The 25,710-nt window shown below is 37.0% G+C and overlaps 1 long non-coding RNA gene across 1 annotated transcript; it reads left to right on the top strand.

The window, feature by feature from the left end:
- Nucleotides 1-22: 22 nt before the first annotated feature.
- LOC148131164 (uncharacterized) lies at nt 23-25,710 on the top strand. Its single transcript, XR_015748524.1, has 3 exons — nt 23-234; nt 9,084-9,221; nt 24,258-25,710. It is a non-coding gene; the product is annotated as an uncharacterized LOC148131164 (long non-coding RNA).

Here is a 25,710-nt window from a genome sequence, read left to right as displayed (position 1 = left end):
GGCCCCACGTGGGCGTCCGTCTGTTTCGCAAGGTGTCGCCGCGCGCGCCTGGCGAGGCGGAGGCGTGGGGGGGGGGGAGCGGAGGTGGTAAGGCGGTTGGGGGTAGTTTTGCACAGGAGACAATGGGGGCAAAAATTGCATTCTTTTCTAGACCCATCCACATGAGAAAAGGGGGGGGAACACCTCCCCCAATGGAATTCAGTGAGGCCTATTTCCGGGCACGCATATCATCAGGTATGTTCATGCGGGCAAGACGTAAAAAGAAAGAGGAGAATATGATCAAAGCTGCAGGAAAAGAATAAAAGCCAACTTAAGCATATTTATTTATTTATTTAGTTAGTTAGTTAGTCAAGCAATTGTAAGATAACAGGTATAAGAATAAACATAGTTATGAATACATGAAACGGATACATATAAGAAAAATAAAAAGAAACAAAAGGACAGGGAAGGTGGATTGGTGCACTTATGCACGCCACCCTCTTAGGAAGGGGGTGAGGTCAATAGTACACAGTCTAAGATTAAAGTTTTTGGGGTTTGGGGAAGAAACCACAGAGTCAGGTAGAGCAGGGGTCCCCAACCACGGTCCGCGGACCGGACGGTCCATGGAACAAGTCCTACCGAGCCGCTGGCTTGCTGGGCCGCCATCTTTTTTGATGAAAAGTGCTTCCGGTGAGCTTTTCCGGGAAAGCTCACCAGAAGCACGTTTTCATCAAAAAAGATGGCGGCGCTAGCGCTCCGTGAGCTTTTCCGGTAGAAAGCTCACCGGAAGCACGCTTTCATCAAAAAAGATGGCGGCGCCCAGCTGATGCCGGTATCGGGCGCGGGCGCCAGCTGATGCCGGTACCGGGCCGCGGCGTAAAAAAGGTTGGGGATCACTGAGGTAGAGTATTCCAGACATTGACCACTCTGTTATTGAAGTCGTATTTCCTGCAATCAAGTTTGGTGCCATTAACCTTGAGTTTGTATCTATTGTTTGCTCTTGTATTGTTATGGTTGAAGCTGAAGTATTCATTGACAGGTAGGACATTGCAATGTATGATTTTATATACTATACTTAGATCGGACCGAAGGTGGTGTAGTTCTAGGTTTTCTAGGTCTAGAATTTCAAGTCTGGTGGCATAAGGCAGGGGTCCCCAACCACCGGGCCCTGGACCAGTACCGGTCCGTGGATCATTTTGTCCCGGGCCGCCTACTTTGCTTGGGTGCCGCCATCTTGTTTCGACGGCGCTTGAGAAAGTGCTTCCGGGTGAGCTTGTCGGTCATCGGTTGAAAAGCGGCATTTGGGTGCTGAAGGAATCCTCGCGCCTTAGTTTCGTCGAAGGGGGGGGGCGGCTTTGAACGAAGAGCCGTCCTGATGGCGGTGGAGTCTCGCATTACTCAGGAGGAGATTAAGAAAGAGCCCGAAAAGCCCATCGACCGCGAGAAGGTACAAAGGAGGAGTTGAAGGTGGCGGGGAGAAGTGGGGGACGGATGGCTGGCCCGTCGCTCGGCTCGCCTTGCCTTGGTCGTGCGTGCTGATGCCGGTACTGGTCCGTGGATCATTTTGTGATGCCGGTATCGGGCCATGGTACAAAAAAGGCATAAGGTATTCTGCAACATATGTATTCTGCATATGGCATACTTATTCCCAAGGAAGTTTAACAATGGAACATACTGTCCAATGTACAAAGACGGAAATATTACTCCTGGAAGAATCAAGCCGCGCAAAATATATTCATAAAACTAAATGCACACACACACATCAGTAATCTTTCTTGAACTTTTACAAAAAGAAAAGATTTATTTGTGAGTTTTTAATGTAACCTTCCCAAAAGCCCAGGATGTTGAGCAGGCTGTCTAATTCATTCTCTCAATGAATCTGTGAGGTAGGATATATCCCAAAGTGTGATAATGGAGTAGTTATTTTTGTATCAGGCTGAGGTTCCCATGACTCTATTTGCATTCGTTAATATAAGAAATTAACAAGCAGAAGACCAAAAAAAGGTTAATGGAAGACTATATTGATCTACTGGGGAAATATTTTTTTATACTGGAATTGTAACAGTTGTAGAACAATCTGTTGGTTTTGGCTTGGATTCTAAGTTTTGAACCCACCAGAATACATAAATCTAAAACAGATGATCCATCCAATGTCAATTGATTTTCTCATGCCTCAATACACAACCCCATACCAATGGTTTTGGGGATGATTCAATTCTGAGAAATTTTGTTACATCTAGCCTCTGCTACACCCCTCCACATTATTGGATTTACCATTCAATTTGATCTAGTGTATTAAATATAGAAAGTCTTCTGATTTTTGTAAGAATTTAATATTCCAATTTTGAGGCTGCCCAACTTTGAAACAACTCGGTGGCTTACAATACAGTACAGTTAAAAATAATAGATACTCCACTGAATTAAGCTTTCCCAATTAAAATCCACTCCAATTTATTATAAGTTTTTTTCATGTGCATGTGTATGTGTGAGTCATTTTGTTCATATTACTGTTAAGAAATTGGATTTCAGAAAACAGTTCTGAACTGCAAGAACACCAAGATCTCTATCCACTAATTCAGATCTATTTTCTGTTCATCCCTGATTTACAAGAACAACACATAGATACAATAACCAATAACAAGAGGTGTAAAAGCAACATATGAGGTTTGCCATAATGAACTACACTCTTTATTTAAAGAGAAATTTATTGTTTCCTATAATGTCTACCTTGGAAATAAGGCAGACCTAGTTTAGTGACTTTTACCATATCTAAATTCACATTAACCCATCATAAGCCACCTTATATTTCTTTATTTTTTTACATGAAGTGTTCTATAATCGAGATACTGTGATTTATAATCCATGGTTTCTGGTTCAACATATGGAGTCCATTCATACTGTTTATTAAATCATGGAAAAATAAACCATCATAGCACAATGTATATACCAAGCCAAAATCTCTCATTATAATCTATCACAAAGGTTTATTGTGAAGGCAAAATGGAACCAAGAGAACCATGTATTTGGCCATGACCAAATTAAAGCTAAATAGAAGATGTAAATACATAATTGAAATGTAACTTTAAACTGTTCTCATATGGAAATAGCCATTTAAGAAATTTTGCCATATGGCATATAGTTAATATAAAAACATTATACATCTAAGTCATTCTCTTTTTTTTTAATGACACAATTTCATGCTCGACTTTAAATCCTTGTAAGGATCCTTTCTGTAGTCTTCTTTTTCTATTATTTATTATTGATCTTTAATATAATTAACTTTATGAGAATTTAAACAATATATTAAGTATACACCTGGGAGCTTTCTTGCACTGGATATATTCTTAAAAATGTATATAGTAAAAACTTATATAAATCTATTTTTATCCTTTTCCCCACATTCCCCTTTCCTATATGGAACATAAGAATAGCTGGAATAATTGCTACATTGTGATTTCGGATCTTAAAGAGGAAAGTTCCAATAGCAGTCAAAACAAAAGTTTCAGCATGACTTTGGCATGTGAAGCCATTCACTGATTGAAGAGAAAGATAACTCCAGAGTTAGTCACCCAGACCTGGATTTTCCCAGAACTTCAAAGACTCAGCCAGAAACGGTATATAAAAGGGCAATATGCTAACACAATCAAGGCTAATCAAACTTATCTGGTTACAGGATAGCAATCAAAATTAGTGCTATTAGTATAGCACTTGACAGGTATTCACAAATGTCATAAAAGTTTTTTCAGAATAAATTTAGGATTTAGGATTTCTACATAATAGTGTATATGAATCCATCATCATCATCATCGGCTAAAATCTTAATTTGAGTTATCCAAACAAACTGCTTTAAAAAAAAAACCTGAAAGAATTGGTATATTTAATTCAAAATTTTTCCAATGGCTTGTTTTTAGAAAGAGAAGAAAAATCATAAATATCCTCATTGGGGCTGAAAGTACATATGTTATGAAGTCACATATGTTATGACTTAGGGACACAATTGACACCAAAGATATATTATGATGGAACTTACACAACTGTCAAAATTAATGTCATTTGCATGACGACATGAGATCATTGTGGCTTCTTCTGTTGAGCATCTGTGCTACAAGAAGAAGCATTCAGAGAAAGATGCTTTTTTACCTGATTAGTGCCACTTTCCCCCATGAAAGGAACCAGATAGGCTTTCCTTTATGGGAAATACTAATTGTACTGCAGAATAAGAAAAAAATGTGGTAATACAATTTAATGCTCATCCTGAAGGTTCAAGGCATTGTGAACTATACAGTTGTGGAAATACATCAGTGTAAGCATTTGCAAAAATTGCAGAATCATGTAACTCATAGTTGATTAGGAGGTAATAAGGTGATCAAGTGCTTGTTGTTGATATTAGGAATGCTTTGTGTTAAACTATAAATGAAAAAAGTCAGATATCGTAAGAAACATGAAGTGATACATCAAATTCTGTTAGAATTCAAGATATAAAACCCAATCACAACAATAGATAAAGTATTTCAAGACACTTCAAGAATCTCCTTATGGAGAAAGCAAAGGGTGTGTATATTCAGAAAGCAGAATATAAATTCAAATCTGTTTTGATTTAAAAGAAACAAATGAAGGCTAGTTTATTGAGGTTCATATAGAGAGTATGTAATATTTTATTATTTTTGTTGCAGAACCCATTTTCTGACTTTACAATGCTGTTTAATAGGTAAAAATTATATTGGCATCGTTGAGAAATATGGTTAATAAATGAGGTTCATTGGGAGACAGACTTTAAAAAAGTATAAGCTTCCATGTCCTCCATGGAAGAATTTATCTACTATTATGCTTGCAGTATTGCCAAGGTATCTACCATAATGCTGTTGTGCATGAAAATGGCAATTTTCTGTATTGGGTCCTCTTACATTTGACTAAAATAAAGAAATAGTTTTTAAGGAATAACAATGACTGTTGAAGAATACAGTGTACATCTCCAGCACAATGAATCTGAAGTTAGGTTATACAGCAGCCTTCGTTGAGATGTGCTGGAACTAAATTCTTACAGTTTGGAAAGAGAAAGGCTTTCTGGTTGAGAAAGGCTGATATCAGCAGACTTTTGACTTTTATGTTTTGCTTGTGAGAGTCACAGGAGCAATTGGATGAATCTTATTTGAAACTTGGTCTGATATACCACATTTTAGTAAATGCTCATCGTTTTCATACTTTCTACATACATTACGCTGGGACCACTGGATCAGCCTCTCAGCTCCAATCCACTAAATTATTGCTATAATATACCAAAACTCTTTGCTATGCAACGAAATTTCTAACCCAGGGGTGTCAAACTCAATTTCATTGAGGGCCACGTCAGGGTTGTGTTTGACCTTGGGGACCGGGTGCATGTGGCAGGGGTGGGCATGGCCAGCTCGATGTCACTCGTGTCGAGGGCACCCCTCCCAGGCTCTGTTTTCGGCTGCTGTGGCCTCCTCCAAGGCTTTGCGAAAACAGAGCTTCTTTTAGCTGGCAGAGTGCTGCAGGAGGCCATAGCAGCCGAAAACGGAGCTCTGTTTTCACTGGCAGAGGCACTGTGGGCCAGTCCTTTACTGTTTGCAGGGTGACCCCACAGGCCAGATCTAAGTATGCCGCAGACTGGATTCAGGCTGTGGGTCTTAAGTTTAACATTCCTGGTCTAACCTATGCCTAATGCTTATGTATGATAAATGCCTGTCCTTCAAGAAGCACCTATATTATGATGGGCTCCTAAACCTTCACCACAATTCTTTAATTATTTTCTTTGATGTGGCTTCAAAACATTCCATGTTGTATTGTATAGTTGTCTTTTGAATTTGATCTTTTGCAGGAGCCCATTAGATTAAAAAAAAAAATCCAAATAGGAAATGTAGAGCAGAAGGACATAAGGTGAAAAAGAAACCAGAGGTTTAGATTTTCTTAATGTTTAGATCTTCCCCCAGGCGATTTTGTTTCTACTGATAATACATACAGACCCCTCCATTATGGGAAATTGCATACTTTCACTGTGAAGAAATAGACTCTTCAGAACTTACTTCAAACTCACACAAGATTGAGGAATGTCAGACAATAAGGAATATATAATCTTATTCAACAATCCTTGATTTCTATCAAGCAATTTCCCAAGAAGAATGTAATGCAAGCAATGAAGAACGGTACTTTTTGTTTAACTCTTAATATAGCCTGTTTTAACACTGTCTTATATTGGCCTCTTCTCCCTCCATTTCTGATGACTTCCCCCTAGTCTTAAAGCAGGCTGCTCTTGTTTTCATTGTTTATATCTTAACTAGCTAATAAATGATCAATTGTGCAGTTACGTCAATGTATTAGCTTCTCTGCTGTGTGTTAAACAGCTATACCTCTTTTGACAATAAAAATGTCCATTACCTTGGTTTCAAAACATTAAAAAATTGACAGCAGAGGTTTCTTTTTCTCGTTGTATGGTGTTCAATTTTTGTATCTTAAGATATGTTATTGTTCAGAAAGCAACCAACAGGAACAAATCTCAAAGCCAGAAGAAAATGATTTAGTTTACTTTTAATGAAAAGTAAATTTGACTATGCAAATATACTATATGTGCACACATGCTGGGTCTTCCCAGTTCACAGATTAAATCATTGAACAGACTTGCAGCTCACAATATCTTATATAACACTCCATATATTATATATATTGGAATACCATGTATTCATCAACATATAGTATAGTACTGTCATTCTTGAGCAGCTGATGCCTATCCCCTTCAATCCTGGTCCATGTTCTGGTCACTTTGTTTCTACCTCCAACAGTCCTTTTTTCCCGCCTAGTACTTCAAGCATTATAGGGAGCTAGATACACTGCACTTATCTTTTTATTTGTCACAATCTTTCCTACCTAATGTTATTCTGGACACTATAAGAAATTCAAAGAGTGGTTTAATTCCAACAACACCTGAAGTACAGATAATGGCTGTATTCATATAATATGCTAGCCCATGGTTAATTTACCAGTGGCTTCCCAATAAACTCAGTTTTCAAATTTTGTACAAACATTGAATCACTATCTAAACACATTGACTGGATTCACACAGGCACTTGTGGCTTAAATTACCAGCCACATTTTAATTTACTGTGTTCAAAACTTGCAAAGGTCCAGAAAGAAAGTATATAGACCATTGTGTTTTCTTAAAAGTTCTTTTCAGTTCTTACTTAATGGAATAGCTGAAATCCCAATTGAACATAAGACTTGGGGTTGGGAGAGTTTATACTAAAGGGAGACACATTTTTAAAATTAAAACAAATTTCCCTGTCATAAATTGAAGTTAGAAAAATATAGAGACTTTAAGATAAACCAGCCATTAATAAAAGTAATACCAATTGCATCCTGACATGTATATATCAGTGAGAAATTATACAGTACAGTTGTTAGCATTGCTTTGCTAACTCATTCTCAAAATAATCTAGCCCAGACAGAGACTGTTTGCTGGAACTTATCTGATAAATGAAGAAAAAGGATGAGTGGATAATAGTTTAGTGGAGGTGTTTCCTCAGCTTCCTGTTTGCAAAAAAATGTCAAGGTTTCTCTGATTTTTCGGGTTGCATTATGTTAAAAATAAACACAGCTTTGTTATCTCCTTTGTGCTTAAAAGTATTTATTGCTGCCCATTTTTGGAGGCACAACTGAAGTTCCTTTTATCTGAGTCACAAGGGAAATTGCTGCTGGCCACATCCAATATTTTGTTAGAGGTGCATTTTTTTTTTTACTCCATATAATCACTGAGCTGTAGACAATGATGGAAAACTATAGCAGCAGTAATTTTATCAAAAATTTCAAAATACTTAAATTGTGTGAAAAAGTGGAGACTGATGAGATTACTGTCAACCTTTTTTTTCATAAACAGAAAAACAGAATAACAAGAATTGGAAGAGAGTTTGGGGTCTTCAACCCTCTTTTCAAGCAGGAAATCCTGTAGCATTTCAGATAAATGGTTGTCTAATCTCTTCTTAAAAACCTCCAGAGTTGGAGCCCCCACAATCTGAAGGCAAACTGTTCCACTGATTAATTGTTTTAATTTTCTCCTTACTTCTTACTCCTTCTCTTCTTGATTAGTTTCCATCCATTGCTTCTCAGTGGGATTATGATAATGTTGGATCAAACTAATTTGATATATAATCTGGTTGCATTTTTTGAAACACGAGAACATAATATGAACTCATATTTGCTGCCAACCTTGAAGCCACCAGGCAACCTCAGTGTAAACAAATCTCAGAGCTTGAACATTCTGAACCAGATCAGTTTGTCTCTATTTGCTGGGTATTCGGTGGAAATATGGTTTATATTATCCCTCTTATTAAAGAAGATTTGGAGTATTGAAGCAGTAAAACAAAAACCTCCATACATTCAAAGGCTCCTTAACGCAACTAAACCTCCTTAACAGTTGCTTGGGCATTTGCAGATGCTGGCTCACAAGTTATATTAAATTAGCACTTGTATTTTTAAATGAGAATTAGAAAGAAAACAATCATAAAAATTGACTACTGTGGTGCTGACCTCCACTTTATTATTCTGGTTATCTCACTAGAAGCATATTGTTTGGGTTAGCTGTCATTACTGATCAGCATTTATTATACAATTATATAAAGGTTGCTTGTGTCCCCCGCCAGTGGGCAGCTCCTTGTGGTCTGTCCTTAGTGCTATTCAGATAAACCTGGCTCAAGCAGATCCTGTGGTCTCCACTTGTAAATTGGATCATGGGGAATTTTTAAATTGGGTTGTGGGCATGTGTGTTGTGTACTGTATACATCTGAAATATGTATACTATTTGAAATATAAGATGGATATCATGTATTAGAAGTGTTTAACCCCATCTATTTCCATCCTTCCCATTATCCTCATGACTTTGATTAACTCTGCCAACTGAAAATAACACAATATCCTAGAGTAGATTTTAGGGACCATGTTCCACAACTGTAAATCATACTGGATGAGAATCACCAGTGTTATTTTGTGCACTAATTGGAAAACCTTGCATATCCATCTTATGTTAGAACAAGAAAAATAAACCTAACATTGGATATTTTTCCATGTGCACATTTGTAACTCGTTTTTTTTTCCAGTCATGGAATTTAAGAAGACATAACAGGGATCCAAATTATGTTCGCGGAGAACATTGAGCAGCAGTGTTTTCTGGAACATCTCCTCATCTGACAGTGGGACAAGTGCTTCAACATGGCACAAGCTGAAGACTGTCAAAGGTAGTCATCCAATCTAGCTGAAGTTACTGGGAAGCCCATGGCACATATGCAACCCTATCTGATACAGGATTCCGTGCGCCATTGTTAGCAGTAAAAATATCTCCATTGTAAATTATGACCAGATGAAGGACAGCTAGTTTACAAGTAACTCAGCAGATTGACTAGATGATAGAACAGTTCCACCATCCTTAAATCATAATGCTTTTCACAAACCACACCAAAGCTTTTTGAAATCCCTAAGATTTATTTTCAAGACAGTGCATACAACACCTTTCCTCAGGCTAATGTCTTTTATTATGGGAAGACTGGCTAGGAATTGTGAGAGTTTAATTCCAAAATATCTGGAAGCTCTGAGTTTGGATAAGACTAGGAGAAAGAGGAAAAGATATAATTTTACATGAATAGTCTCTGCTTATGTGACCTAAAGGGATGGATTGATTATATGGGTATGTCATACATGTAGGACTCATTTCATTTTAGAAAAATTATCTGTAAATTATCTGTACTAAGGTGAATTTGAAACAACTTTATGATGAATTTGAAACAACTAGAGTGAAATGCATTGTGCACATAAATATGAATATGCACACTGAATCCTAGTCTCAGATATATACTCTTCTCTGAGATTATATAACTTTAGTCTTAACATTTAAACATACTCAGTTTAAAACTTCCTTAGAATTAGTATCTGGCTACTTTCAACCAACTTGCCCATTTCTTCATTTCCTTATCAGATTTTCAGCCTACACATGGTTTCATGGTTTATCCTCTCAAGGCAATCACTTGCCTAATGGCAGTCATTCACTTCCATGACTGAACAAGTCTCTGGAGAAGAAATGCTATAATTTTACAGAATAAAGAGTCTCCCTGGCTTATCTGACTGAAAAAGCTGATGAGCTAAGCGGAAGAAAACCGTCAACAATACCCACTATTTAGATAATTTTATAAATAGCTAAGCCAGGGCATAGTAAGTTGAATTCCACTTGCCCAGTTCTCCCCAGATCCTTTATCCTATGGAATTGGATGAAAAGGGCTTAGCAGGATGAAACATGCTTTGTATCACTGGCAGAGAAATTCTGTTGTTGCAGTAACCAAATAGCAATAATTAAATTGGAGAGCTATAAATTATTCCCCAAATGTTTCTCCCTAGTAGTGTTAATGAGTTTGCCTTATTTGTCACTGAAACTGGCAAGATTAGATTAGAGCTTGGTTGTTCTTCAGAGGAGGGTGAATTTCACACCTGCTTTGTGTCTGATTTAGGTAAAGAGAAGTTACTGGTTGGTAAAAAAAAAAAAAAAACTAATTAAAGCAAATTGTGACTCAGGTGTTTCATCTAGACAACCAGCTGTTCAGGAAAGTTAATAGAATTTTTCCATTAGTCAGAAAACAGACTTTGACAAAAAAACAACAAGTTAACAAGTGAGGATAGAAGTTTGACTGATGTGAGCTTATGCTGAATTATTTGTATAGATGCAAATGTAGACAAAAAGTAGCTTTCTGCAGCAAATTTGTAATAAGAAAAATTGGGGGAATTATTTCTTTGAAGTTCTCCAGGGGAAGGTGAATAGAATACTCTGAATATTTTTCAAGAGCAAGGGTTCTCCTTAGTCAAATTTGGGCATTTTATGGTCTGTAGGCCACATCTGGTCCTTTGACTGTCCCTGTCTGGCCTACGGTGGTGAGGCAGAGGTAGCAAAGGCAGCCCTCCACAATAGTCCCAGTTTCTCATGTGGCCCCTTGGGAAAATTAATTGCCTACCACTATCCTTAGTTATTATAGTAGCAATAGGAAAATCCTGATGGGAGAAGGTCTGATATGATTTTTCCCTTTTGGGATTAAATGGAAACGTAGGAATTCAAGGAGGCTGCAGATGGCCGAGAGAAAATTGGACAAGACAAAGCGCTTGAATCCTTTGGCCACCTGATAATTAAATAAATACAGGAGTGCACCACCAGACATGGTTATTTCACCAAGGTTCTTCTTTGAAAGAATTTCAAAAGTAAGTTCTCTTTCATCAAATTGAATAACAATTGTTTAGAAAATCTTGTAGGGAAATTTGTTAGGCTGGCACAAATAGTACAGTACAGTACAGTACAGTAATTATATCATATTGAAGACAAGTATAACCAGGCCACTAATTGCTATAGTTTTCTTGGCAAGGTTTTTCAGAAGTGGTTTGCCATTGTCTCTTTCCTATGGCTGGGAGGAAGAACTAGTCCAAGGTCACCCAGGTGACTCCTGTCCAAGGTGGGACTAGAACTTACAGTTTTCTTCCTATGGCATTGAAACCCCACAATGTGCCATATGTGATTAAGCCAAACGTAGCTCTTTGCTATGCTTATAAACTTAAGAATAATCCTTCTTCTCTACCTGCAGTAACATAAAGTTAGCCTTAATCAGGATTCCTTGATGATTCTAATGCAAAATAAGTCTGCGGTATATTTCTGGTACAAAATTTGAAATCATATGTTAAAAATATCTGCTTCAGTTCCACTGACAGTCTTTTATTTTTAAAAGAGACAAGGCCATGTTTCTTGTATTTCAGTGTTTGTGCCCACTTCTGGATTGAAAAACTAAGGACTTTCACCTCTAAGAATGTTCTTTCCAAAACAGAAACTGTTTGATTGAATTTACCAACAAAATTCTTCTCCTTTCAAGCCACTAAGCTAAAAATTAAATATTGAATGCTAGGAGTTATATAAAAGGGAACTTCAAAGGGGCAGCACCGGGGTCCCATTAGGAACAGATTACACTGGCAGATTGTGGTAGAAAAACAAACAAACATCCCAGCTGGTACCATCTGCTCCTAGGCTCACTGTGAGCTATTGGAGACAGAATGACAAACCAGCTCTTGAAATCTCTGGATGCAGTAACTGCAAGTTGCATCTTGATTTGGCAATATTAAGGATTCTATCTGAACTCTGTTTGGGCTCTAATTGTCTTTGCCTGTTCCAAAGCCAATCTCTGTTTCTATAAAAGTTGAAATAAAAGACAGGTTTTGTGTGTAACCCTATGTATTATAGCTACAGTCCACTGGAATGAACAAACCTATAGAGACCCATAATTGTTAAATTCAGTCCATGAATCGCAATTAGCCATGCACGTTCATCTGCATATCCAGCCAATGCTGCCTGTTCCCAAACTCATCATATATCCAGCAACTTCCTGTGTAAGCAGGAGCTATCAGGATGTACCAGGATAGCAGGAGTCTTCATACCAGATTTTTGATTGGGACCTTGATAATGTTTGTTGTGGAGAAGCCATGTTTCTATTGCTTTCTTGAAAAAAAAAAGTTTTACAAATCTACAATCCCAGAGAGTTGCTTCCAGTTAATACTGACAGTCTTTCTCCTTTCCCAGAAAAAATAGAGGTTTCTCATTTCTTAATTTAAAAAAAATACTATACTATTGGTCACGTTTAGTGACATTGTGCTAATAAACTTTCTCACACCTATTGACACTGCCTATGATTCTTTAGCTAGCATAAGATACCAAAGTAGGACTTTTGTATCATCTGACACTATAAAATTAGAGAATGAGCCCACTGTTCATTTTCAATGTCTTCATGCTCTGTCTTAATCCAGGCTGACAAAGCCAGAGTCCATTTACATATGCTACTTTTGGTTACAAGAATCCTTGACTTACAACTGTAACAGAACCCACAATTATGGTTGAGGGTTGTGTCAGTCGTTAATTGGGTCATTATGTGACTGTGCCTGATTTTAGGACCATTTTTGTGGTGGTCATTAAGCAAACACAGCAGTCATAAACTGATCACCAAGGTGATTAAGAAATGCAGTTATTTAGAAATCAAACTATAAGAAGTAAATACTGTAAAAATAGGTACACTAAATATACTAAATACAAGCACAAGCATGGAAGCACACTCAAGCACAAAGGCCATTCCATATTTATGTGTAAATACATTCTGTCAATACATGAAGTCCAGAGATTTTGCAGAAGCACAATTAGACTACAATCTATCAAACCATCGTATCCCAGGTCTTTATGGGTGAGACTTCAGAAGCAACTGGATATGCTTATATCTATATTTTTGGCAGACAGAAGGTTTTTATTTTAATGTTTTATCCTGACAAGCAGTTTCCCATCAACCTCAGCAAAGATAACTAACTCTGCCACAATTAGTAATTACGATCAAAGACCCTATGCAATAGAGCTGGTTTGATCACCAGCTTAAATTGCCTGGTTTATGTTTTCTCCTGTCGCCTTGGGCCTGGTGAGATCCATCAAGTATCATTTTCAAAGATAGGAAATTTCTCTGATCCCACTGCTGAAAAATAGACTTAATTTTCCTTGTGGACTTGCAAAAAAGACTCATATAATTTGTCTTAGACTTCACCAGTAAGAGGTATATCACTTGTTGGCATTGACAATCATTTATATCAAGTTCCCTTCTGGAGAAAGGCTAGTTGAGCCTCTGTTTTACTACTCCTCTCCAGGATCCCTACTTTGTCATATTTTTACTTCCTGATAAAAGATAAAATTCTACTCATAAAATGAGACTGGGAGAAAAACTATCAAAGATAGTATGAATTCTACCCTATAAACGTCAATACATCAATTTCAGTGCATGAAGATCTATAAAACTAGACTGGTTTACAACAGCATGTAGAGGTGCTTTTATTTAATATCTACCTCTCTTACCAACTCTTTCTATCTCATGTATAATTTTATATAACACACTAATCCTTAATCATTTCCCAAGCTTAATAGCTATATATTTTTTCCTTTGTTTAATTGTGTCTGATTTTGGGAGCCGAAAAAGGTTAGCCACCACTGCTATAGAGCATTCCACACCAAAACAACTAGACACAAGGACAGTTTTTTCTTGAACACCATCACTCTGCTAAACAAATAATTCCCTCAATACTGTCCAACTATTTACAAAGTCTGCACTACTGTTACTATTAATCTTCTCATCATTCCTTATCACCCATCCCCTCCTACTTGTGACTGTATGACTGTAACTTTGTCGCTTGTATCTTTACGATTTATATTGACTGTTTCCTAGTATGATTTGATTGCTTATTGTACCCTATGACTATTATTAAGTGTTATACCTTATGATTCTTGACTCTTGACGAATGTATCTTTTCTTTTATGTACACTGAAAGCATTTGAACCAAGACAAATTCCTTGTGTGTCCAATCACACTTGGCCAATAAAGAATTCTATTCTATTCTATTCTATTCTATTCTATTCTATTCTATTCTATTCTATTCTATTCTATTCTATTCTATTCTATTCTATTCTATTCTATTCTATTCTGTATACTTTATCCATTACTCAAAGGAAAGCCACTCTGACATCTTGATCATTTTAATGGCCCTTTTCTGCACCCTTCATTCAAACAATGTCACTCTTCCTTTCTCCTCTTTGCAATCATTCTTGAGTAGATATGAAGCAAGATAACTCTCAGGAGGAAATGTAGAATTTCTTCCAGCTCCTGCCAAGTGATGCAATCTAAAATCAGCTTTCATCATAGATCTGGAGTGCATCCGTTTGAAGAAGGCTGATAATCGCTTGAGTTTTCACTTCATGTTAAACCAGAATGTTATTTATTTGGATAGGTATGGCATATGATGCCAGACTTTGTGGTTAGCAAGTTATGATTTCTGACTTCACACTGTGTGACCCAGTTCATTGAGTATATTCAGTTGTTCAGAAATAAACAATGGCTTACAGTTTAGTGATGGATTAAGGTATTTATTCCCCTTCAATAAAGGGTAGGTGCAAAGAGAAACAATTATGATGGAATGATCTGAATATAACAAGTTCTTCCTGTTCACTGTACTGTAGTAGGTGAAACATAAATGTTTACATTGTAATAGGTAAAGCTGTATTTGTGATAAGGAACTGGAAACAATGGCCAGGCATAATTAAGCAGTTGCTGAAATGGGCTTAATTCAACTTGGCATGAACCTATAATATGTGAAAGAGCAATAAAACCATCTCCCCCGAAGCATGTGCAGAGTATCGTTCCTATACTGCTAAATTTAAGGAATCAGCTAGTTTAAACATGTTAGACTAGTTTAAAGCTCTTCTCATTGTAAAAAATGAACAACAGAATGCTGCCAAGCGATACTTGTACTATCCTTAAACCAATTTATTGAAAATAATCTGAGGGATTTCCTTGTGTATTTAGTTTAGCACATACTCATGTATACATTCATCTCCTGATTCACTGGATAACTTTTTTTTTTCAAAAGTTTTGCTTCCTGAAAAACTTTTGGTGATTATGAACTCCTTCAAACTGAAGTCAAAAATGAAAATTTTTCAAATTTTTTTATCAGTCTGGAGGCAAAAATATCTTTGTTATTTTTTCAAATGTGATGTGACTTTCTTGCATGGCTGCTCCATCTGCCTATATAACAATGTTACTTGGTATATCCAAGATGCATTCCAATCAGTGGAACCACTACTTTTCCAAAATCTATAATATACACCTGAGAGTTTTCAGGAAGGAAAATCTTAGTGTTTTAGTTTGAGCATATATACTTTCAAGGTGAGTATGGAAGAATCTAGTTCCCTGTAAACTATAGGGCAATGAGAATTAGGCAGCAAAATCTTGGGAATCACTAAATGACAAAGGAGGAGGAAGTGGTGGTGATAGGGTTTTTGTATCTCTTTATTGAGATAGGGTTGGGGGTTCATCCAGATTTTTCCAGCTGAGTTCTGGTATCCTTAGTAATTTGAATACATAGAGAATACGTAGAGACTATGGGGTTTAAAAATAGTTCTGAAAAGGTTCTAGAAGCTGACATGAAAAACTTAATGTAAAGGCTTCTAATTTTCCTATTGGATATCTGGTGCCCTCTGCTGTCCATGCTAGATAGAGCTTTTCTATTCATGTAACATGCATCAGTGTTAGAAGGAACTCAAAAGTACTGTCAGGCAGTGCTCCATTCAAAATCCAAGAAAGAAATACTTAGACTCTTTTAATTAGAGAAAAGATACCTTTTACTGGAAATGAAGTGGTAGCAACCATAGAATTCTGAATCTGAGGAATTAGGCGCGTAAATCACATATACAAAGTGATGGAGTTGATCCCACCCCTAATGGTTCAAATGGTTCTTCCAATTAAAAGTTGTGAATATCATCATGTGGACATCTTCAGGTGGTGATGAAGTTTCTGTCCGTTGACCTTGGCATACTTGGATAAAGTTTTGCAGCTGCGCAGAGAAAAGTAAGCTATGCAAGAAATAGAAACCTAAGCAAGAATGTGCTCTCCCCCCCCCTCAGTTTATACAATGCCAGTTTGTACCACCTCCAGCTCGTTTCCCATACTTATCCCCCCTCCTCCCCCCATTACTTATGGCAGCCGAAAGATGCAAAGCAATAGTAGATCTTGAAGGCTGACAAGTACAATTAGAATTTTTATTTTTTTAAATTTTTGTTAGTCTGATTTCTTCTGTATGGTTTTGATTATAAATCCAAGAAATAAGACACCACCTATCAGTTTACAACGCAGCCTTTGCAGAAGTTCCAAGAAGATTCCACAACTGATTGCACCCTGATTCAGGTGACCCTGAGGGCACAGATAACCCCCCAAGTGCCCTCAAAGAGCTCTCAGAGAATGCTAATGACCAGATGACTGCAAAGAAATAAAACCCTTCCACCACCACCCCACCATCCTATCAGAACCTATCCTTTCATCACCTCCCATCCAGGCTCAACTGTCAGAACCTATCCTTCCATTCCCCACCCTACACCATCAGAACTGATGAGAAGTGAAACATTTTCTTCATCTTTCTCAAGGAAAAAACAATCCAGTTCCTTTATAGGGAAAAAAAAAGCACTTTTGAGAATTCCAGAAGTGATATTGTGTGAATTTTGCCAATAATATTGTGAATTATATATAGCCACTTACACACACACACCCCACACACACATACACACACAGAGAGAGCTACTTAAGCATATGCATCAAATATGGAGATTGTTGCTATCAGATATGGTACCACTGATGTAGCTATTATTTTAAAAGGAGACCAGAAGTTCATGGAGAAGCAAGCTACCAATGGTTGCTACTACAGTGAACTTTTACATGGCAGCCATGATTGGCAAAATTGTAAATTGTAAATTAAATGTATCAGTTTAACCCTAACCCTAACCTCTGATAAAAATAATCAACATTTATAAAACAGTCCATTCAAGTCAGCGTGAAATACAAGCCCACACAATAATTTTATTAATGTCAACAAAGAAAACGCATCCAATCTGTGAATTTTTTTCCAGATATTCAGCTTTCTTTATCAACCACATTATTACAAAAAAAGACTGTAGAACAGAGAAAGTCAGAAAAAGAAGGAAAGGCATTTTGATATTAAATTCATGAAACGGCAAAATTTGTAGAGGAAGGTAAATATTAGTATAGTATCATATATATGAGAGGCAGGTTTGGTGTAGTGGTTAAGACATCAGGCTAGAAATGGACCCTGAGTTACAGTCCTGCCTTAGGCACAAAGCCAGCTGGGTGACTTTAGGTCATTCACTTTCTCTTAGCCCTAGAAAGGAGGCAATGAAAACCACTTCTGAAAAATCTTGCCAAGAAAACTGCAAGGACTTGTCCAGGAAGTCTCTAAGAAATGGACATGATCCAACAGAAGGAAGAAAAAATAGCTACAGTATATACGGCTGTCTTAAGATTCTGAGAGTCACAAAGTCAGAAAGTATATTTTAAGATTTTATAATGGATGGATGGATGGATGGATGGATGGATGGATGGATGGATGGATGGATGGATGGATGGATGGATGGATGGATATATATATATATATATATATATATATATATATATATATATATATATATATATATATATATATATATATATATTGTGTATGTGTGTGTGTGTGTGTGTGTGTGTGTGTGTGTGTATGTATATGTATATGTATATGTATATTTGTTTTTTTAAGGTTTCACGGGTATCTATATGTATGGTATTCAGCTTTGTTCGGGTATTTTCCCACGTCATTATAGCTGTGCTTTTAAAGTTGTAGCAACGTTTCGGCAGAATCTCATCTGCCATCATCAGGCTTCTGTATTGTGTTCATCTGTGAGTCAGACTTTCACAGCAGTTTCTGTTTTAAATTTGGTGCTAACCTACTGCTGTGCCAGAATGGTTTTTTCTTCATCCTGATTGGTTGGGAGTCTTGGTCTATGTTTATTAAACTCCAAGACCAATTTGTGCACTGGCACAAAGCAGAAAGCACCAGCCTGAGGATGGCAGTGGGACCTCGCCAAAACGTCGCCAAGGTACTCTTAATCTTACACGGGAAAAGACCCGAACACACCTAGACCTACATACCTGTACCCGTGAAAATCTACATATATATGTGTGTGTGTGTGTGTGTGTGTGTGTGTGTGTTTTCTGAAGTTTTCGCGGGTATTTGTATGTGGATCTTTGGTTATTCGGGTTTTCTCCCACGTAAAATTGGAAGTATTTTGGCGATGTTTCGACAAAATCTCATTCGTCATCTTCAGGCTTGTGTTTTCAGCTTTGTGCTTCTTGGAGTAATGTGAGCTTGCAGCTGCTTCTTCCTTTTAACTGCCAGTGGGAGTGCGACTTGACTGGGTGGGGGCTTGGCTGTGTTCTGATTGGGTGGGGGTGTGTTCTCATTGGTTGGGGGCCTGGCTGTGATCTGATTGGTTGGGGGGTTGGCTGTGTTCTGATTGGCTGGGGGTGTGTTCTGTTCAGGTGGGGGCTTGGCTGTGCTCAGGTTAGTCTTAGTTGTCGGGGGATTTGAGCTGGTGAGCTGTGATCCTGTTGTTTGACTTCGCATTCGTGGTCATGCCACTGATGTTGGGCATCAGTTCGCTTCATGTATGGGTCGGAGGGGTTTGAAGCAGGTAGTGATGCAGGTGCGGTACGGCTTCTGGTCCATGGTTGTGTCTCATCATCTGTGTGGGTGTGAATCTGCTTTCTACGTGGAAGTGTGGTGGTAGCATCTTGTGTAACCCACGAGGACCACACAAGATGCTACCACCACACTTCCACGTTGAAAGCAGACTTTAAAAGCACAACTATAATGACATGGGAAAATACCCGAACAAAGCTGAATACCATACATGTAAGCACCCGCGAAAACTTAAGAAAACACACACATATATATATACACACACAGTAAGAGAAATACCAAATGAAAATACTGTTTAAGTAAAGTCAGTGGGACATGAGATGAATAATGGAGAGGAAGAGAATGCAAAAGTTCTGTCACATTATTATATATTATCACATATTTGGATACGTAGCTGCTTGATTCCCATAAAGTACCTTCATGCTATATATGTATATAAAAGAAGGAGTGGACATGGATGAAGGACAGCATATTTGCAATCCACTCAAAATTGGATAGAAGATAGAAGGGTTCATTCAAGAAGATTTTGGTATGTGCTACATGTATCTGAATTAAATATTTGAATTAAAATTTCTAAGAAGTTCCTAGAGGCAGCTCTCAAAACAAGCAACCACTTGGGATTCTGAATCAATTATTCTCTCTCAGCCCAACCTATTTCACAGAGCTGTACAGAGAATATGGGAGGAGAAAGATTTTAATCTTGAGCTCCTGAAGAAAAGGTGCAATGTGAATATAATATATAAATCTGGATAAATAAGAACAAAAAACCCTATTGGAACTGTTATAAACACATCTTCTTTTGAACCTCTGCATGAAACCTTTGCTTCAGTAATTACAACAAAATGTTTGAGTATGTAGATCATGCATGATCTAAATAGTTCAAACATTTTGTTGTAATCAATGAAGCGGCATTTCAGAGGGTCAAAAGAAGAGGTTATGAGAATGGCATGGTTGGAAGAAACGATAGCTGGATTCAGAACTGGGGGCTGAAACACTAATAATGGGAGATATGGAGATGAAACTGTTGGCAGAAGTAAAAGGGACATGTAAGAGCTCATGAAAATAAAAAGGGAAAGAGAAAATATCAGGTTAATGTTAACTATTAAGGCAAAAGGAATGTCATGCTGCATGGTTGTTGAACTTACAATGGAAAGTGAAGAAGTGAATGTGATAGTTTTGTTTTCTTGGGCTCAAGAACAGATATTTTCTTAGGCTCATGATTGACAGTGTGCTGAAGAAATAGAGAGGGTATTAATCCTAGGAAAAGATAATGACAAATTTAGACATGACTATGAAAGATGTGGATATTTCTATAACAACAAACATCAGAATAGTTAAAGCAATATTTTGTCATATTAGTATAATGTATCACACTGAGGAAGAACAAAAGAAAGCTGCCTTCTAATTATGAGACCAGGAACACCAATGACTGCAAGAAGAACCAGTCAGTCAGTCTTGGGTCAAGTAGAGACTTAAAGCTCCCTAATACTATGATCAAGGCATACTGTATTTTGGGTATGTGATGCAAGTGGGTGATATAGCCTGAAAACAATTATTACACTTGGTAAAGATGAAGGGAGTAGCACGTAAAAACAACAAGTAATGTGGAAGAACAGGATCAAATAAAAAATACTGGAATTTGATCTACAACTACAACTTCTAGAGGGACAGAACCAGAAGTGAACCAACTCTATGAAATCATGAAATTAAACCTAACTATATAGTGCCTATATATTTTTTTAAAAAAACTTAAAATATTAAAAGTACACAATTTTCCATTTTGTGTGTACATACATGTATGTGTGCATGCACATCCATTTGCACGCTTGTGCCTTATTTTGTTTATACTATCTTTTTTTTTCTGGATATATATCTCAAGAAGTAAAAGTAGTCTGCCTCTGACCTGAATGTTACCACCTATATTCTATATGCATTACAATGGAACAGAAGTCCAGCGCCTAGTCTGGAGAGCAGTCTTAGAGCCTCTGCAAGAATTTCATTCATTTCTGTTGATGCCAAGTACAGACTTTATAAATTGCAAAGAACAACAATCGGCTCTTCTAAAACCGAATCACAAGAGGGGTAAAAGGTAATTCAAGTTTGGTTGATGAAAACGATAAGACCAAAGGAAACTGATACCACTTTGGATAATCAGGATACAACTGGGAGGTCTTATCTAAAAAGGAGGCAGAAAGTGTGTAGCAAAATTGTGTTCTTTATAATGTACAGAAGGTAAATGTTTATTCTTTTTCATCTAGGCTCCTTTTTTGCAGATAGGCAATAGATACTGCACAGGCATGGTTTGTTTAAGGCCACCCACAGAGTTCAAGGGAATCTGAATTCCAAGTCCAACGCTATCTGCTAGGCAACATACTTTCTCAGTGCTGGCCTGAGTATGGATTATCAGATTTATAGATGGAAGATCAAAGAAAATTTAACTTTGAAGTTTGGCATGGGCCAGGTATTCTGTTTATAGGTCGTAGGTCTTATATAGGTCATAGATATTTTTTCAAACATAGAAATGTCATAGGATTTGCAGAAAAAAAATAACCTGCATTGTGAAAGTATTTCAAAAACAGACATTGGTCTCATCATACCATTCAAGACAACATGACCATGTCACTATAATTGTTTGAGGACTTACGCTGGATAATATTTATTGCTGGTATGTGATTTCTAGGTCAATCCTGTCTTCTTCTAAGCAGTTCCCATTACTTAGATAACTCTTCTCTGAAGAATGATTCTACTTTTCCACCGCTCTTATATTTCTTGTTCTAAACCACCACGCTGAGCAAGAATTATTAATACTGTAACACAGCTTTTAAAAAGCCACTGGATCTTACCAAGAGGAGAATAAATCTCCACAGTCTAAAAAACACATCAGATTTAATGCGATAAAATTATTTTTATATCATATGTGGTGTAATGATAATATGGGTCCACAAAGATCTGCGGTACTAAAACATAATGTACAGTGGTGAAGATGCTGACCAAAATGGGGAAGACCCAGATTCGTGGCACCACCTGCCTGTAAGGTTTTTGGGAGATTTGGGGTCAATCATTCCTTTTCACCTCAGCCTGCCTTTCAACGTTATCTTTTGGGGGGAAAGTTGAGGTGGAAGTGCTGTTTATACCACCTTGAGTTACTGTAGAGATGGTGATATATATATATATATATATGGCATTCAGCTTTGTTCGGGTATTTTCCCACGTCATTGTAGTTGTGCTTTTAAAGTTGTAGCAACGTTTCGGCAGAATCTCATCTGCCATCTGCCATCATCAGGCTTCTGTATAGTGTCCAACAGATGAACACTATATAGAAGCCTGATGATGGCAGATGAGATTCTGCAAACGCTGCTACAACTTTAAAAGCACAACTACAATGACGTGGGAAAATACCCAACAAAGCTGAATGCCATACATGTAAGTACCTACGAAAACTTGAGAAAACACACACACACACACACACACACACACACACACATATATATATATATATATATATATATATATATATATATATATATATATATATATATATATATATATATAAATAAATAAATAATATATCATAAGATTCTCTGTTGCATTTGCTGCACAAGTCAAACAGGACTAAACCTCAAGGCAAAGTGGATGAAAATCATCAGATGCAGAATGAGAATGAGTATCATGGATTTTGGACCTGAGTTGAGTTTTTTTTTTTTTTTAAATCTCTCTCTCAACCACAGTTCTCTATCTGTGGAAAACAGGACTGTAAGAGCTTTAACCATGTAATCAGCAAGAGTCATTTGGTGAGGCCTGTCCTGGGAATGAAATGGGGCTTGTCCAAGGGCTCTGAGAACTGGACATGAGTGAATGGAAAGGCATGGGGGAAAAAAACCTGGTAATATCGGAGCTGAGACTACAAAGATTTAGAGGGAGGGTGGATTTTAATCCATGTTCTATTTTGCAAGATTTTAAATATTTTGGATGATTTTAAAACATTTTTGTACCAATATAACATTGGATATGAAATAGTCATTTTTTAAAAAAAAAGTAATGCTTCATTTCAGAGATTAATTTCAATTTGTGTAGGATATTTTGAGGTATATGTATATTAGTATATATGATTTATAACTGGATTTTAAAAATGTCATTTAAAATGAATAAGGTAATAAAACACCTATGGAATACTTTATTTCTAAGAAAAGATCTCTGCATATGATGCATAATAAACAAACAGACATCAGGTGCTATCTCAACTTACCACAATTGAGCCCCAAATTTTCTTCATAAGTAAGACAATTCTTCAGTGAGTTGTGACCTTTTTTTGCCACAGTTATTAAGCAAATTAGTGCAGTTGTTAAGTGAGTCATGCAGTTGTTAAGCTTCCCCCATTGACGTTGCTTGTTGAAGCCAGTTAGGAAGGTTATGGTGTTAACATAATTGCAGGACAGTGCAAGGGTCATAAATCCATGCTAATTGCAAAACTCCCAAATTTTGATCATGTAAGCATGGCGATACTGCAACAGTTGTAAATGTGAAAATTGTCATAAGTCATTTTTTGTAACTCTGGTCACTAAATGAATGGTCGTAAGTTGAGAACTAGCATACACACACACACACACACACACACACATATGTGTTATATTCTAGTATAAATATTCATATCCTCCTCCCCTTCACAAATAAAAAAAGTTGAACAGGATCAAGCAAAATCCAGAGTTTGGTATTCATCATAATAGAAAGACATCCCTTAAATAAATATATATTCAATTACATGTGCAATTCTAGAAAATTGATGTATACTGAAAAACTGCTAAAATATGAAATAGTAGACATACACTACTAGTCTTTTTTTTAGTCCACACTTTTTATCTCAATATAATTTTTCCCTTTTCCATATTTTACCAACGTAAGCAGTAGTCTGATGAGATGTTTAAATACGTATCTTTCCTAGGAAATGAATTCAGCATCCTGATAGACAGTAGATATTGGCCGGGGATTATTATAATTATGGTACAACTTTCCTGAAGGATTACGGTTGGGAGAATGGATTACATTCTTCTGATGTGTGTCTTGGCCTTGGATATCAACAGTTGTATTTCTTTGTTGAATGCGTATCAGCATCAGACAGTTTTCATTTCTCTCTCTCTCTTGGTATGTTTTACTGATAGGTCTCCTGCTGCTGAGCAAATTGACCAGATTGTTGTGATAAGAGGAAGCAGATCTACCTTGAAGGCAAGAGAAAGGATTTGGTTGCCTCTTGTCATTATGAATTGTTCTTTACCAAATATAATGTGGCAATTTCTTTCAGACCTTGACTTGTTCTGGGGAGTCCGTTCAAAGACTTTTTGATCACTTAACCAATTTGTTGTTGATTTGCTGTTGATTGCTTGCCCTTCACAAAGCTAATGGAAGGAAACATTTTGGTACATCTCTTGATCTAGGAACATTCCTGTGGGGTTTTTTTTTTTTAGCCTCTGATCTTTTATTTCTTTTCTCTCCTTTTTGATCCTTTCCTTTCATTCTTAAATTTAAAGGAATAATTTATTTGCCACCCATGGTGCTTGCTGAATTCATGCCTACACTTATTTGTGTCTGGCAATGACACAAAACTCAGTCTTGCTTACTTCTGTTTTTTATTGATAATCTCATTTTTTAAAATGGTGCTTTCACAATTTAAGCTTTGCTACATCGAGTAAAAATCAGCAGCATCTTGAAGCACCTTTTCTGGCTAACACATTTTATTAAAAAGGCATACACTTTTGTGAGACAAAGATGCATGGAGTGGCATCAGGGAAGACCAATTAAAGCTACAAAAATAGAATCAAAGACATTGTTGGCTGCAACTACAGCTTACAGATTAAACCATTAAACCATAATAATTTATGGATCAGACTGGGCAAATGACACTTTCTAAGGCACTCAGTGGTAGGTCCATACTTGCATACAGGCAACCACTGGACCACTCAACTACCCTGAAGCAAGACATAGCAATGATACAAATGTGGAAGACAAACCCAGGGCTCTATTTTGACCCCATGTTTTCACCCAACAACTTCACACATAGAATCAGAGGTGCCTTCACATGTTCTTCCTATAATGATATATGACAGTACTGTCCCTCTAGATTCCACATAAGATTCTACTTAAGATATATGGATCAAATTTTGCAAAATAATAATAATAATAATAACAATGGACTGAGGTTTGACTCAAAATAAGGACAAAATAATATCAGAGCATCTGAATTTCCCAGGACACCCTATTGCACTATTTCACAGTGAACATTTTGGAAAAATTAGATTGCTAGAACCATTAACCATTCTCCAGTCACTTTGCCAAGAAAAGCCATTATATAAATTGAAACTGAAACTGACTGAGAGATTGCTGAATTCACAAGCCTCAAAAGGTTTCAGACTATAAACAAACACAATGGGCTTTTAGCACATTACATTTGTTAATTGATAAAGTACTTGTAATCTGTCTCACATGTACCTTGTATCCACATAACTAATCTCCCCTTCCTCCGACTGTAAAACCCACATCAGTCAAGCTACATGATGCATCTGATGAAGTGAGCGACATCTGAATGCTTTAAAAAAGTTAATAAAAAAAGATGCCACC

The sequence above is a fragment of the Notechis scutatus genome, chromosome 3 (assembly GCF_049901735.1).
Source record: "Notechis scutatus isolate UNSWTSFEM ecotype Mainland chromosome 3, rNotScu1.2, whole genome shotgun sequence".
NCBI classification, from domain to species: domain Eukaryota; kingdom Metazoa; phylum Chordata; class Lepidosauria; order Squamata; family Elapidae; genus Notechis; species Notechis scutatus.
Note: the sequence above shows the minus strand (reverse complement) of the source record. Positions and strands in the feature narration are given on the sequence as shown.